The sequence below is a fragment of the Phasianus colchicus genome, chromosome 16, assembly GCF_987193195.1.
Source record: "Phasianus colchicus chromosome 16, bPhaCol1.hap1.1, whole genome shotgun sequence".
In the NCBI taxonomy this organism is placed as follows: Eukaryota; Metazoa; Chordata; class Aves; order Galliformes; family Phasianidae; genus Phasianus; species Phasianus colchicus.
The window spans coordinates 12,804,500-12,822,051 of NC_143451.1; the positions used below are offsets into that span (position 1 = coordinate 12,804,500).

Sequence of the window (17,552 nt, forward strand, 5' to 3'; positions counted from 1 at the left end):
TAAGAAGTTACACATAAAATAGCAAACAAAAGCAAAGGCAGACAGCCTCACCCTGCATGATGTGGGCTGACGGTCCCAGCACACACCAGCATGCTGTAAAGCTGGTGCTATTGGGAACCTCCTCAACAGGTGAAGCTATTTAAAGGCTGACACTCAGGAACGAGGTGGTCAGCCAATAGTGAGCTTCCCTGCTTGTCTTCTTTCTGTTTCAGCAAGGTATTTTTAGCATTAATAAGTCACAATTATTTGGCTTTGAAAAAGTGTTTTAAGGCAATGGGGGAATCAGATTCCCAGTATAGTATACTGATTTTCACATACAGGAGCTGGCATAGGATATAACAGTGAGAAGAGTGTCCATACACTGTGTTTGTTATTCCTATCACTTCAGTTTCCTAATGTGGATACAAAGAACAGTGAACTGCTATAAGGCTATTGGTAGATACCAATTGAAAAAGATCTGAAAAAGATGTGAGGCTGTGTTTTCAGCTCTGGTGGTGGTACTGAAGTCAGTCACTGCACACCAGCTGAAGATCTTGTTTGCAGTGTCTTTACTGATGATGATTTTTATTATACTAAACTGTAAGAAATATCTCAGTACAATTTCTTTTCTTTATTCAATGAACCTGTAATTGCTTAATTGACTTAGAAAATCAAAGGCAGTGTGATAGATTTACAGAGTGGGGATATAAAATGCAATTAATATGACATTTGATAAAGCAAATAAAGATAAAAATCCAATGAAGTGCTAATAATTGAATATTAAAAGACAATGCAATTACATTAATTCTAAAGGATGCAGCGCTAGAAGAGTTCTTTGAAAATACTGAAACACATTTCAGACTGCTTTGGGAGAAGGTGCAGCTGAAGCTGAATGTTTTAAAGCTGATCTCCAAGTGCAGGTGAGAAGCACACTGACACCACCTCTGTCTGTGGCAAAATAACATTTGTGCGTGAAATGCATACACATTTCAAAGTTAATGTGAGCCTAAGTAGATTTGAAATGAAAAACATCCATGCAGAAGGACTGAGCATAACTTCTCTATTCATTTGCATAGAGAGAAATAATTAGAGATAAAATAATAGTAGAAGGCAGTTCTTTGGGGTCATCGGATTTCAAAGAAAGATCCATGTTAGATTCAAAACCCCAACATAAGTTGTCAATAATTAAAAATTCTGAGAAAAGTCAAAGGTTTTGGTTTCAACCCCTAAAAACAACATGGGTAAGGCACAGCTGTGCAGAGGCCAAAGACTTGGAGTTCTATTTAGATTGAGAGCTGTGCTCATCAGGAAAATCAATTAGTCACGTTTTAAGGACTCATTAATGCCAATGTTTCCAAACCATCTGAAGATTCATGTCACAGCCCTTATCAGGGTTGCAACCATATTTTGCACAACAGCTGCACAGAGCGCCCTAAAATTGGCTTCACGCATTCCCCTGGGTTCACTGTTTGTTTTCATTGTCTGTTATAACTTCTACGTTATGACAGCACTGCACTCATGTTCGAAGGGAAATCACATCCCGGCTGCTCAGCTCACTGGCACGTTTGAGGAAGACAACAGCAGCAGATGGAGTGGACCTCTCAGAAATTCATACCCAGTACAGATTTGATGAAATACAGAAATATTGTTCGTTGGTTTTTTTGTTGTTGTTTTGCTTTTTTTTTAATGATACCAAACTTAATCTAATGTTTTCAAGACAGAACTACTAGCAAGTAAATGAAGCAGACTGATCCCTTGGGGTTCCTTACACATAAGGAAGGAAGCGTTTTAAATCATATGTTTTGATAGAAGATACTTTAACAGCCTTCAGAGCTCAGTGGAAGCCTGTGGGGAACAGGAGCCAATACATACACAGTGATGTGCAGTGTGTTGAGCAGCTATGGGAGTACCATGCCAGTATTTCCATGCCAGTATGTCACAACAGCACCCACAGACTACAATAGATGGATCTCAAAGTGAAGGCTTCAAACCCTGCCCGTGATGGACTGCTTGCCCAGATATCCTGACACCATAGGTGGGAAAGTGTAGGAATGATGGAGATCAGTAATGTTATCCATCCAGTTCTTCTAAGGATCTGAAGATGTAAATAGAAACCTCCGGAGTTTTTCAAGACTTCTGTTTGCTGCAGCCATAATTAAGCACTTAGAAATGATCCGTTTTTTTTTTTTTTAATTGCAGACTTCTGGATTGCCCAGTACTTGAAAAAATTGTGGTGCAAATATCTCTCAAGTTTGATGGAAAGCTTTTGGAAATTATGTGAACATCAGACTGAGCCTTTAGAAATAATGATCATTTTCTGAAGTGCTGCTGTTAAGGTATTTAAGACAATATATTTCCAGTTAAATTTTTCTTGCTCTGAAAATTGGATCATTTATGAAAATACCAAAAATGAACTCTGTAGTATCTTAAATAGGTGGATTTCACATTACAAACCATTATTAATGGAATATATGAAAATCTACTCTCCAAGTAGATAATGCAGAGAAGTTGGAAATGTGTTCAGTATTAGCCTACCAGATTACACAATAAATAGATAGCACTGCATTACAAAAACATCACCAAATGAAAATTGCACAGTGACCTGATGAGGTTTTCTCTTAGAAAGCAGCCATCTGCTCCTGAGCAAGGGTGCAGTATTTTAGCAAATACGGCCCTTCACAAGGCCTCTTTTCCTCTAGCTAAAACAAATATCAAATCCCTCTTTACCAGATATTGTTTGCAGAAAGACCTCTGCTGCCCTTATAAAACTTTTGCTCCCATAGCACAGCATGAGCCGATCTTTCTCCGGGAGGCAGAGCCCACCCAGCAGCAGTGATGTTAAGAGGCAAGGGAGAGATGATGGAGCACTGACACTGCAATTACTGGGACGTCCCCTATGGAAATGCCCTTTTGAAAAAAGGCAGAAGGTTGCAGTTAAATCACAGCTGTGCAGCGAAACCCTGAGTCAGGGCAGTGCCTGCGTGGCTTAGCAGTGAGCATTTCCCCACTCGTGTGTCTTCCAATTCTAAGGGAAATTATTAATCGCAGTTATTTAAATATATGCAAACAGTGCATGTTTTTCAGGTCTCAATCACAGCACAAAATATTAGTGTGTCTGCTACAGAACAACATGTCCATAGCAACAAAGCAGTAGGAGCTGACTGGATGCCAAGTTTATAAAACAGTACTCAGGTTTCAGTTATATTATGACTGCAAATCATCTAAAAATAAAAAATTTATACCTATTCAGCTGCTGAATATTAAGTACAGCCACATAAATTAATGCATTCATTTTACCATCAGTGTTAGTTTTTAGCCTCACTTCTCTAACTACACCGTGCACAGCAAGTCGTTCTGGAAAGGGACTCGGATTACTGGTTACGAAAGCAAACCTGGATTAAACAAGAGCAACGAAAGCAGGCGTGATGGCCCAGCACAGCCTAAGTACCACCCTGCAATGAAAGCAGCCCAGCTACTGACAGCAATGCACAAGGGTGACAGCTTGATTTTGGCACATCTATTTCCAGGACAGAATGAGTGAGAAGGCAGGATTTCGTGTTCTGAGCCTGGCTTCCCTGATCTCTAGCACTGGTATTGGAGGTAACAAGACCTTGGTTTAGAAAGGCTGCTGAGATTGTGCCCCACGTTGGCTCATGGGCACACTGTGCAAAGCCCATCCTGTGTACAGTGAGTGGAACGCTGGGTGATGCCCTGCCAGGCTGGGCACTGCCATCAGGGGGAAACCTACAGGGCCTGTATCTGGCATGGCCTTCTTTCACATTTCCATCAGTGCCTGTTGACTGTACACAGATTTCACTTAACCCACAGATACAGTCCCAAATGCTCTGGCATATATGGTTAGAATTCCAAAAACTGGACATGCATTGATATCATGTCACAATATTGAAGTTTGCAATGCAATGCACTAGTTCAAAATATTGTATGTGAAAAGGACTAATTGACTGCTGAGCTACAAGGCAGGATGATAGCTCTGACAGAAACTTGAGGAATGGCAGCATATCACAGACCTAACGTGAGTCTGTAATTGTGATTTACAAAAAAAATGCAAACAAAATAAAAAAATACCACACTAAAAAAGATTAACCCCCTTGAAAAAGGAAACAATGAAAAACCAAAAGCTGACATCAAGCCCTGTACAGCAATCCAGAAAACACAATATACAGGAGAGGACTTAAGAAGCAAAAATCTAGCAAACAGAAAAACTATCATGTGTTTTAACGTGGCTTGGTGCTTACATACAAGGCTGCTGCAAAGAACTACCTCTGATTTAAGCAGAACTATCAAAGACTGAGTCTTGTTATAAAAATCTTAGCAGTTTGCCCTCAGAAAATCTTATTTCTATTCTTTTGAGATGGAGGTTCCCAGAAGGGACTCTCAGATCAGTCATCTCAAACTTATATTTAAAATCACACCCATATCAAACAATTACTGGTCAAGAGATGAAACAAAACAAAGTCCCAGATAATCACTACATAACTGACCATGAAAGAGATGTTTGCAGCAAGACAACACTACCAGCCCAGGACCAAGCAATTACAACACCCAAACGAGGAGCAATAATCACAAGTGCACTGCTTATCTTTAAATGTTCTTTTTCTTCCCTCAGATTTTCAGCAGCTTTAATTCTTATTTAATACAACTTACTGATTATCATACTCTTTTGACAGTTTTTAAAAATTGCTATTATTAAATGTTAAGTGGCAAGACTTAGTGCAGCTGTTAGATGTATACCTACGTGTGCTCCAAACGCAGTTCTTGGTTGTCACCTTACTGAACCATGCTGATGAATGTTGGCCCCAACCACAACAGCAGTTCTCCAACTAAAGCAAAATCCAGACTTTCAAGATAAAATATGCATATCAGTCCACAACAGAAACCAAAAACTTGGAGTAAAGTAAGTCAGTTTTCTCCAGACTGCTCTTCGTATAGAATTGTTACTGAATTCAAGATATTTCTGTGTAAACAGAGTACCTATCATCTTCTTTCTTTGATATATCATACAGTCAGCACACTGAACTCCACATCACTATCTGTTGCTATGGTCATAGCTAGCAACCACTGGAAAGAGGAACAGTGCAAAATTTAAACAAAGCATTGCAGTTAGAAAGTATCACAGGTGGTTGATCTACACAGCTGGCTGACTCCATTGACAGCAAGCACAAAGACTATTTGTAAGCATTTGGGATTTTATAAGCCAATTTGCAGATACAACTAGACATGAATATTGCTCCACTCTATGATATTTCTCCTGAAATGATAATTCGAGGTGTTGTATTTATTTTGTTTAAAACAGATTTTTTTTTTCCTTCACTGTGAATAGAGAAGTTCTATTATTAAATTGCATCTTCACTTCTGATAAAATATGTCAGCATAATGGTATGTGCTATCATGGTTTGCAGTCAGGTATTAAAGAGTTTCCTGCTGAAGAATAGTATATCTTCATAGCATAGGCATACTACTGAATAAATACAAATATGAGGCATGACTGCAAACTGCACTAACCATAAAACAAATCAGCAGTGGCGCAGCTCTGTCACAGGGCAATGTGCTGCAAAGGTAATCGATTACACAACAATGACAGAAGGAAAACTTCAACCTCCAAATAGCATCTTTAACAGATACATTTGGACACGCCATAACTTTGCCTACTTAGATGCTTCTGGCCTCTGTTTATTTCTGTTTTTGCATTACTTTATTCCCATTTCTGCCATTCTATTCCTGATTCCACACTCCTCTAATTTAAAATTGTCTCTCTTCTCCCATTGGTTAGCTGAGAATAAGATTTTACATGGCTGTTTCTGGATGAACAAACCAAGTCTCAGGGACCCTAAAGTCTGCATCACAGCAGCTGCAGTACCCTCAGTATTTGAAAATAAGAATTCACATCTCAGCTTTGAGATTAAATTTCTCTCCAAAACATTGGGTCAGTTCTCTCAGTTGAAGCTATGCCCATACTATATATCAGTACACTCAGAGCTGCTACAGTGCTTTGACAAAAATCTGGCTATAGTCATGAAACACTGCGTAACAGCAGTGATGAAACAGCCACACATACTGGTCTTACAAGCGAGAAAAAAACATGAACAAATAATATACAAATATGTTGAAATAAACTGGAGAGTTTCATTGGATAGGAAAATTTGCAGAGCCATAGCTTACTACACACTTGTTTTGTGGAATAGCTCCAGAGGTAACATCCATCACTATTTATATGTGTTAGCTCTCCTTTTATCAGTACCAAATCTTTGTTGAAACAGTTGGATATGGTAAAAAGTAGCATGTGACCCAAGCATGAACCTCTGCTGCTGCCACCTGCACAAAGCAGTCGTACTGGGCAGCACCACAGCAATTTATTTAGACAAGTTTTACTAGGAAAGATAATTAAAGATTTAGCGGCCTGAATCAATACAACAGCTACTGCTATCTGTGTACAGTACTGCAGTTTGCTGAGACCAGCATTTGTGTTATTGCTGCAAATTCACAGTACACTTTTATTGTACAATAGCGTAGAGGTTTGCTGTCTACATCAAAATAGGGATCTTGTGTACTCATTTTTACTTGCACACCATAAAGACATATATTTTTGCTGTACACTGTGAATTGAGCAGAGACCTGGGAGCCATGTATACCCAGGTTTTTGCCAGTGATACGTAGCCTTGAGTCAGTTATTTAGCCTTTTGGTTTCTATGTTCTGCCAAGAGAGAAAAAGGATAATACATATATGTATTTCTTTTTGCTGAAAAATTTATCAAGAAGCTTAAATAGTTAATACCTCTAGCACTCAAAAGATGTAGAGGATTATGCAAGTGCTAAATCTTAATGCTCTTTACTTTTCCTCTTTGCTTTGCAGTTTGACAGTAAGGCATTTTGTTTTGACTTTAGGCAAAACATCTTCTTCTCTACTCATTTTCAACTGCTTTAACATCTCCTGAATTATACAAACTGGACAGGTGAGCACTGCTTTCCAAACACCAGCCTTCTAGTAACTCATGGTCTTGTACTGCTTCCTTCAGCAGAATCCCATCTTATTTAAATCTACAAATTGGTACCAAGTGGTTACATGTAGTAACAGACGTGCCTACCACAACCCCATGGAATCCTGGTTATTACTGAAAATAATACAGACATTTCAAGTCAGGTAAACAAACATTTCAGTGCCATTAATGCAAACATTCTGAAGCATTTCAAGTTTGAGACAATAAAAGACAGAAAACTGAAAAGAAACATGGAACTTTGTCAGAACCTTGAAAGGATGCAGTGGCTGCCCACTGCTAGCATAAGTGAGACGTGCAGTGACAGGAAAGCAAGGCCAGGTTGGGTACATACAGCCATATGTGGAACATCCATATGGAGCCAAACACTGTCAACTCTGGGATGGAAGGATGTAGAAAATAGCATAACATCCTGGTGGCGTTTTATGCTGTGGTTTGTACTCAAAGCAATTCTGCCGATTTCTGACAGCGTTGTAGGAAACAGAGCAAATAAACAACTGGAAAATACTGTTCTATCAGACGCATGTTAATTGCTGAGTTAGGTCTGTGCTACGCATTACTAATTTCAAAAATAACGCATGTGAAAAAATTTCAGAAAATAAGCATTATTTTCTAATAAATGAGGCAAACATACACGGAGCTGTGGCATAGCAGAGTGCAGAACTCTCAAAAGTGGGAAGTCATGGGAGGCTTCATAGAAGAGACTGAAAAGAGAGATGCAGCTCTACCTAAACCGTATGATTTGAGCAGCTCTCGTTCAAACACCCGGACAGCAGTTACCTGTGTATAATAATTACACCTGTGCATAAAGAAAAGGGAGGTGTGCACAGAGGGAAGCTTTCAGCAGCCCTCTATTCTTACTAAATCGTACAATGTACTACAGCACTTCTGTGTTAAAATCTCCGAAACCCCAGTGCGTGCATTAACATCTTTTAAAATAAAGTGTTCTGGAAGATAGCCTTTAGAAGTATAGCTTCCTCCTGGGATCCATTTCTTTTGTATTTGAAACCAGGTTACAGCCCTCGACTTTCAAACTCATAAAGAAAACTCCAGCAGCCAACTAAAATGTAAATAACATATGATTCGAGGAGCAACAGGCCACATAGATTTTTTGCTTTCAGCTTGGGTGGTGTTGCCAAAAAAAGGACGATAGGTTCCTTATCAAATCCATTTCTTTTTAAATTACCTGAAATCAATGCGTGGGTGTGTGGCTTGTTGCTTATTTGACTTCTGAGGCTAATGACACACGTTTCCTTGTGTGGGGCAGCAACATATCTTCAGGCCTTCTGATTGTAAAGCTGAAGCAAGTCAGAAGGCCAAAGCCTGAGCAGTAAATCTTTCCAATCCCCTGCTAGAATGACAGCAACTTCTACTTTAAAATAGTCCCAACGGTAACATAGAAGGCAAAGAACTTCAGCTCCTTTCCATCCTATCCTGCAGCTCTAAGCACCACACTTTCCCTCTAAGGATGAGCAATACAGAGCATGCATCTGAGAGACTGCCTTGTTTACATTTGCTGGATGATCCATAAACACTACGCCTACTGAGCAGGGAAATGAAACCCCGAATTGTCAGTAGATGCAGTTTTGTTTCTTTGATTTTATGGCTACAATATGCTTTGCAGAGCATTTTTATTTTCAGTGCAGAAGAAATATTCAGCTATGTGTTACATGGCAAAAGAACTCACAAATCCTGGGAAGCACGCATGCGAATTACCAGCCCAGCTTACACTGCTTGTGCTGTGAGCAGAATGCTCAACATCTTGCCGATGCAAGTAATTCTACATAATAGTTAGGACCAGAACAGGAAGCCTCTGATGCCCCCAAAGTCTTTACTGCAATCTGTCTTCACATATTTATCTCCCTACTTGCAGACATTTCTGCTGCAGAGGTTTTAGGGATTTGCTCCTGCAACGCAGCAAAACGCTGCTCCCTGAGAATCCCCTCATCTGGAGAAGAGGTGCTATTACTGAGATAATGGACAGTAGGCACAACAGTTCCATCACCTTTAGTTACTGACTCTTTTTATCCACTTCACTCCATAATGAGGATCTCTACTCGCTCGCATTTTTGTAACAGCAGCATCAGCCATCCCCTAATCCTACAACACATTAAAATCAAAAGATAGATGCAGGAAAACATTAGAACGCCCTTATCGCTTGGCTGCAGATGTATAAAGTTAACAGAGAAGATTGTTTTTCAGTTGGAAACAAGCAAATAAATCCATTTACTTAATTTTCATCTTAAATAATCTTTATAAGTGTTGAAAGGATCCTTTGATTATTTCTGTAAAGACAGTGAAACATTCCATTATAGCTTACCTAGGCTGGAGAGAAAAAAATGCAATTCCTTCCTGTACGTGCTTTTCCCAGGTGTATTAATACACTTCTTTGTATTCAAGAACCAACTTTTATTATAAGCTGAGTGTGTAGGGTACAGGGAGACAGAGAAAGAAAACAGAATCAACAGAATGCTAACGAGAAAGAAAAATGGAACCCCACGATCCCTTTAATTAGACTCAAGCTTATATTTTGAATCCATATTCTTAGTGCTGCCATTACATTCAAAAGATGGCAAACTAATATAACGCTCAAATAAATCCTTACGGACTGCTTCGTCATAGGAAACAGGAGATAACAGGTTATTCTCCACAAGATGAAAATTTGACAAAAAGGAATGACAGAAAAGGGTCATATGACAGCCAGAGTAGTGGGGCTGATGAGAGCAAGATGTGCCAACTTCAGAGCCAAGTTGAGAGCAGAGCTAATGAATAGGAGATGCAACAAGACAATTACATGGGATGCTCAGGCACACGTCTTGATTTATCCCTATGATCTTTGCATACAAAACTAACAGCTAAAACATGCATTTAGTGCAATCCTTCCCAAAACACATAAAACAATCAGAAAAGTTATCACCATCAGCAAGACTCATTAACTCAGTAACAATGGAATATTTCTTGCAGATTTGTACTACTTGGTCAGATAATTTCTCATTTGTTGATAAGATCCTTTACACAATAGGCAGAGATAAGTTTACATAGTAGCCTACTGTTTTGTGGCAGCGACAGCACATCGTGGAAATGCTAATATTTAACCAAAACAGAAGCTGAACCAAGGGCTATCACACTTCTTAACGCTAAAACAATTACGCAGCAATGCAAGCCTTCAGTTATTCAATATACCTAAGTCTACACATTAGCTCAATACACTGTGTGCAAAGTAAAAGAAATCACTGAGGGAAAAAAAAGTCATGGCATGGCTCTTTAATTGAGTGCTTGTGTATGGGAATGAGGAGAAGAGAGGGCACACATCCACACCGCCTCATAGATATGGATCTCGGGAGATGTGTCAGGGCTGATTGCTGATTGATCCCTCTGCCAGCCGATGTACTGAAGTTCCTCCTTCAGCTCATTCAACAGCCTGAGGTTTTGAAGTAGATAATCCCAATTCTGCTCCCCAGCGCCTCAAATAAGCCAGCAGTGCCTACATGAAGATAGAGACTGTTCCAATCACAGAACCCCATTTCAAGACCAAATGACATTGCTCTACAGACAATCCCAGCATCCTCTGTTTAGCTGGCTTCACCTAAAAGGTCGTGGATGTAACTTACTTCCTCCCTCTGGTTTTATTGCAGTGGGACAGTTGCAGAGGGCTGTGAGGAAAGAACACAAGTTCCTGTCCATGAACAAAAGCAGCCCCCACACTGCTGGTACTTTCTCACTGCTCCCAGCCCTGGGCAGCCTGCACTGCTCCGTGCTGCACGTCCCAGTCCCACAACAAGCTGCCAGGGAAGCCTTATGGGAGCCTGCAGCAAGACGTCCAGGATAACGCTAAGGTGACCTGCGAGGATGGATGAGCAAACCCCAGTGCTTTGAATTTCAATGCTTTATTGCTTTAAACCATATCTCATCTATTTAAAGCAGATTTAAAAGAGGTCCTTGAGATTGCTTTTAAACAAGAATGTACTTCAAGAGAAAAAGGACATCAAAATTGGCCGAAACACAACTGCAATTCCGCATGCCTAACATTTCCACATTTGCATTATTTTCTGCAAACATTTACATGTAGAGCCAACAAATGCAAAATTATGCACGTCCATTGTTAAATTGAATTTACCTACTGGGGTGCAGAGGTCAACCAGTCTACATTAAAACAACATCTGAGGCATTGTACTATACTTCAGAACTACAGATATTGCCTGTTTTGCAAGGAAGTACTCAGCTCTAGAAGACAAGCATGCTACTCTGCGCATTACAATTAATAATGCCTTTTCTCTTCCAAGCTGCATTTTATGTCCCCAAATCTCCCCCCCACCACACAAAGCAAAGCCCTGACTCTGCAGCCCCAATATCCCTTGCTACCTCCTATCCTCCAGCAATCAGAGCAAACCCTCAGAGGGCTTCCAGCACCATGTCCTGCAGACAGGCCCACACACACTTCTTATCCTTTTCCTTATACAATTTATCTATAAACTAGCTATGCACAGATATCTATATATTCTGTATCCATTATGAGAAATCTATACTATACTTCAGACCTGCAAAACAAGTTTTTGTTTGGAGGTTTGAGTTACAGAAATTAAGCTACTGTTAATTTTAAAAGAAATCATAATTTAGACTTTTTTTGTGTGTGCCCACAGTAACCGCATTGCACTCTTTAAATAGTTCTTTCAGGAACTCCAGGGAGAAGAAAAATGTGTTACTGTTGAGGATATGCTTGCTCTTCTATTTAAGCTTTAAACTTGGCTTCCAGCAGCCAAATAAGTAGCAGGAAAATGGAAGGTTAAAAACTTTGCAGTTCATCTCTGCCAGAACAGTAAAAGAAAAATAAGATTGCTGAATAGCTGACAACGACTGCAGAATCAACACAGCAGCGATCTGCTAGAAGCTGCAAAGGGCAAAACTAAGGCATCTGCTTAAAAGCTTATACCAACTGTGGAAGTCGGTATAAAAACAGTACGGAAGCCACAATAAAACATAATTATTACAGGAGCTATAATTATGGCATTATACTTTGGCATATTCAATGTTGTGCACATTAAACGTTGTACACTCTGAATATTTAATAATTACATGCTTACTCAGAGTACTTAATGTCCTTTAAATGCAGGTATTCTTTGTATTTTTCAGGCAGTAAGAAAAAATTGCACACAATTTTTGTCATAAGGATCTGAAATCAAAATGGACAGACAGCATTCTGAGTCTTCTGCAAATTCACATCTCAAGGCTTTGAAAACCACACTTTTACAGTCACTGCATGGCAATTTTTGGTTTCTTTGAAATAAGAATCCACCACCTTGACCTCAATAAAACAAAATACAACCTTCCAGTAGTCAGCTGTAGTCACCAATGGTGTAATGCTCTTTGTTACTGAACAGTAAGAACTACTGATAAATAGCTGTCTCCAGCTACAGTGGTTGCAGTAGATCTCCAAGAAGTTTAAACAACTTGAGATGCATGCAAACATTCTTTAATAGTAACAAGCAAAAGATGTATTTCTGCAATAAGGACTAGCAGGAAGTATGATTCAGTGTGTGTCAGCATAGCATAAAATAGTGTAGTTTCTACTACACTACTGTTCTGTGAAACATGTAAAAACAGATTTTGGTATGCAATATAGAATAAAGGAGGGGGGGGGGGGGGAGGGCAGGCACATCATTTCCAGCGTAACATAAAGATATAGGTGAAAAATTATTAGATTTTCCTCCTATGCATTGAGGCTTTAGTTCAGTAAGTGCTGGCAATGGATTTACTGCATTCTGAGCACTACAACTAAAGGCAACTGTTCTTTATACTGGAAAAGACTGACATTTTAAAAGAGCTTATTTAAGGTTCTGTCAACAGCCTAGGTTGCAAAATTGCTCATGGTTTTGCTCAGAATTTGTCTTTTTCCAAATACCTCCCTTGTAACCACCGTAGACTAAAATTAGGATAGTCTCCAAGATTGCAGGCTGGCTCATCATGCCGGGATGAGAATCTTGCACATCTTACAAATGATTTCACTTTAGCAATGAACTGCTGATGACTATTCTCAATTTTTCAGTTTTCCATTGCATTCTTAGTAACTTCTAGCAGACCAGACTTTCCTGTGACTTATGAGGCAATATTAAAGTCTTGTCAAAATCAAGATACACGACTCACGTTGCTCTACTTTGTTTCTGGCATATATATATACACAAGTTATTAAATGACCTTTGGTTTTTGTTTAGGAGAATAACATTAGTTTTCTGGTACCTTATTACAGTATTTTCCAAGAAGGAGAGGTAAGCTGACTGGCATTTCATTTCCAATTTTCTTCCCTTTCTAGAAAATAGGCATGGCATTTCCTACTTTTTTTTTTTTTTTTTTTCCTTTTTTTTTGCTTCTCAAACTCACATTCCACATTCTTTCCTAAGGATAACTGCTAACAATTCCGAGATTATTCATTAGGTTTTCAATATAAGCTAGATAAACATCATATGGCCAATTGATTAACAAATTTTTAAGGTATGACATCAAGTAAGAGAGATGGCTACTTATGTAATAAAGATGATATATTGCTTGTTTTCAAAAGCACCGTGATGTTCTCATGTTTTTTATTAGCAGTCATTTCCATTTTATTATCTCAGCAATGTTAGTGTCTTGCCATTCTAGAGACCTGGAGAACACTTCTCATTCTCAAGATGTGGTTTGTGGCCTTGGAAGGATACAGTTAAAAAGAAAATGAATATGAACTAAATTAGGCCTTTCAATGCATGCCTGACTTTTTAAAACTGAGACTAAATCATGCTTGACAACCTTTCCCAGATGCCTCCATGGCTCTTCTGGTGTCTCTGAGCAGCTCTGCGATGGGTTTCAGAGCATGTGCTGCTGCTCCTCGCTGCATCTGCTCACAGTTCTCCATCCGGATGACTTCAATCTTTTAAGTAAAGTCCCAGGGTAAATCTCTGACTGTGAGAGTTCCTGAGAAAGCAATTTAGATGCTTGCTAAGCGTAGCTGCTGGAAGGAACAGATTTCTTCATGCCATGCTTCATAACACTCCAGATCAGGTCCAAGGGTATGATGAACCTTAAACCAAGGAGAGTTTTCTGCCTGTCCTCAGTGATTGCAGCTGATGAGAACGGGCTGAGCCCCACATCTGAAAACCAGGCTCTCTCCTTCTCCAGTGCAGGGAAGGGAGAAGAGACGTGAACTTGTGATTGCTTTCTGCATTCATGGTACAGCTGTGGTGAACACGACAAAGAATCTGCTCCACAGCATTGCCTTGACCATCAATTTCTTGTGCTCGAACTAAAAAGCCAGTTGATGTTCTCATATGCATAAAGGAATGTCTGCAAAAAGCATGCAGCATGGGAGCAGCACAGCCCCCAAAACACCAGAGGAAGACTTAGTTGTTTGTGACATTTCTTCAAATGATGTTCAGGAAAGTTTCAAATGCACTAGGAACAGAAATTCCTTTGTGTTAAGGACACGGAACAGCATTCCAGAGCAACCTCAATGGCAAAACTCCTCCATTTACCAAGCAGTTCTGCTGTCTGGGATTACAAAAGTGACGTTTGGTTTGGTGGGTGGACAGTTTTGGCACCACAATGAATTACTATGTATTATTAGTACTATTCATAGTGTTTGAGGTTATCACGAAGCATTGCCTTCTGCTGATATCGAAAGGTTTGTAGAATAGTGGAATATTTTTCATATTATTTGGTAATGTGTGGATTATTCATAGAATCTGTATGATACAGTGCAGCGTCTGTACTGTTCCTAAGAGTTGCACAGATCTAAGTGCTATTTCAAGTAGCACAAGCACTGTATAACTTCCTTTTGCATTTATGAGCATATATGCACTATCCTTGTAAATACATTTTTAAATGAAAAGGAAATAAAATGGAAAGGTGATTTTTTAAAATCACTTGAACAATAATGGCATCATTATCCTTCCTAAACTATGTAACTTTAGAATATTGTACTTTTCAATTAAGTACCTTGACTGTTTGTTTCTGTAAAACTTTCTCTTAAACTTGGCAGAATTGCATAAATGTTATTTTAAAACTATAAATCAAGAATGCCGTTCTCAAGCAGTATCTTTGTTATCAGGGCTTTCCAGGAAGGAGATACATAAAGGGAGAACTAATTCTTAGATTATGCAGTATGCTGATATGAAATCCATTTGATTAAATAAAAAATATTTTTTCACCAAGCCACACATTTGATGTTTCTTCTTCTCCCAGCTGTGTAACTAAGAGCTCCAACTTGTTGCTTAATTCCAGCTTCATTTATGCCTCTAAGTCCAATGAAAAAATCTACAGTCACCTAAAATATCCCATTTATCACTGCACAGCGTACCAGAGCCACTCAGAACTTCAAAGCATTGGGACAGACCAAATTGGGATTCCTCTTTTTCAAAAGCACTGGCTCTGTGAGATAAGGAAATCTTCATTAGCTGCTTGGTGTACGGGACGATGAGTCAATTAAGCAGGTCCAAATCCGTGCAAAGAAGGGCAATAATACGAATGTATACACTAGATAACTAGCAGTTGTAAAACTTGTAAAACTTTCTGTGCTTTAGATAAAGCTGATATTAGAATTGGTTGTATGATACCTTTTTGTTTCCTGCAGACTTTGCGCTAATACTTTTATGGAATAGCAATGGTGTATGGCCAGAATCCAGACTACTTGTTTTGTCCTTCTCACTGTTCTCAGAATGAAGGATTTGGATGAGTGTTTTTTATTTTCAGTGAATTTTTCAGATGAGAAAAATTCAAATGATGTATGGTAAACATTTGCATTCCATGGAAAGCATCTTGTGTGATAAGACTGTTCTTGGTTTTCATAAGTGGAAGCATTCCAATTCACTTTCTGGTCTTTGCAATTGAGCTGCTGAAAAGATAGTACTCAAAGATTCTTACTGTGGAAATAAATTTAAATAGTTCATTTTCTGGAAGGGCTTGAATAAGTAGCTTTCTTATGCATTTATTCTTTCAAATTACTTAGCTTAATACAGTCAATGCCATTGTCCTGTCATTCCTCTTTTAAATTTATTTTTAGCACCAACATACAAACAAAGGATTATGGCTATAAAAAAACATAGGCTGATTTAATTTGGGAATTAACAAAATGCAATGTTAATAGTGGCAGACATGGGAAGAAATTATTTTGTAAGTCACACACATAAAATAGAAGAAAACCCAGTTGCACTGGAAAAGTTTAAATTGAGGTACGATGGTGCAGTTCTCAGCTTTTTGCAATATGTATTAGCTTTAATAAATATCAATGTAGAGTGTAACTATTACGAATCTCCAGGTATATTAGCTGCTCTGTACAAAGCTGACTGTGTCACACTGCATGTGAAGCCTCGTGCAGAAAAAAAATAATACGACTTTGCAATTTTTTCCCCAAAAGGAATTATTGCTCCCATATAAAGGTACTGTTTTCAGCTTGAAAACGCGAAGCTGAAGTACTCGCGTGTGCCTTTTGGAGCCACTGTGTCATCAGTGCACAGAGGAATGCATCGCTATTTGTTATTAGGAATTGCAGGGGAAGATGACCTAAGTGCGATATAAAAAGTTCTCCTGGAATAATAGTCCTGGAATAAGTCCCGTATTTTCTAACATAGACGAATTACTGTTTTGTTTCTGAATTCCGAACCTGAATTTAGTATCTAATAAAGACATAATTATTCTAAAATCAGAGTGAACAAGCACATGATTAATGTTAGGGGCTTTCTTACCTTCTTCTATTATGCATACAAGCCGACAGCAATATGCGTATGTATGCACTCTATATATGATTGCATGAATTAATTTAATCCCTCGACAACAACACAAAAAAATGGCAAATTGCACTACATTTCTTGTCAAGTAGGGCAAACAGCAACTGTATCCTCTATGATTAAAGCCAAATTCTGGTTCTCCTCATGGATCCCAACCCAGCTTTGTTTGACACTGGATACACAAGCAGAATTCAGCAGATTCAAGCAAACTTTAGTAGATCTAAAGTGTGACACGCATAAGAGCAGATCTTCTATTCTCTTTGTAAATATCCTAATGCCTTTATTATACCTTCTTTCTACTTTTTCTTTCTTTGCTATTTCTGCTTCAGAGACCCTTAAACTTTTTCAGAAGTTCTGAGGAATTCTTTAGCAGCCGAGATCATTGCTGCAAGTGCTGCAGGCAGCTGCTCACCCTGCCTGCCCACCAGGATGGGCCCACCACCACACACCAACTCTGCTGTGCTCCCTCACCAGCCATGAACACATCCCAAAAATCTTGGCCCAGTTCTGTCTTTTTAATAAATAGCACCGTAAATGTACAGAACTTGGTTTCCAACAGCAAGAAATGAAGTTGCAGCTACGTGTGAAAATAGGATGTTTAATTAACAAGACTTTTAATAGGACATTAAAATGAAGATATGATAGGTTGGAAATTCTGTGGAAGTTTTCCTGAACAGAAAAAAAAAAGTCCAAAATCTTCAAGGAAAGAGATGGGGGACCACCCACATCCACACGCAGGCAGTGTGACGGTTATTAAAGTGCTGAGGGGAATTCAATTTGAGGACGGGAAGCAGAAATATCAGGCACGAGA

General features: G+C 39.0%; 1 protein-coding gene across 1 annotated transcript in view; it reads right to left on the minus strand.

The window, feature by feature from the left end:
- Positions 1-17,552, minus strand: part of SDK1 (sidekick cell adhesion molecule 1) — a 364,412-nt gene that overhangs the window by 201,647 nt on the left and 145,213 nt on the right. The gene's annotated exons all lie outside the window — the stretch shown is intronic.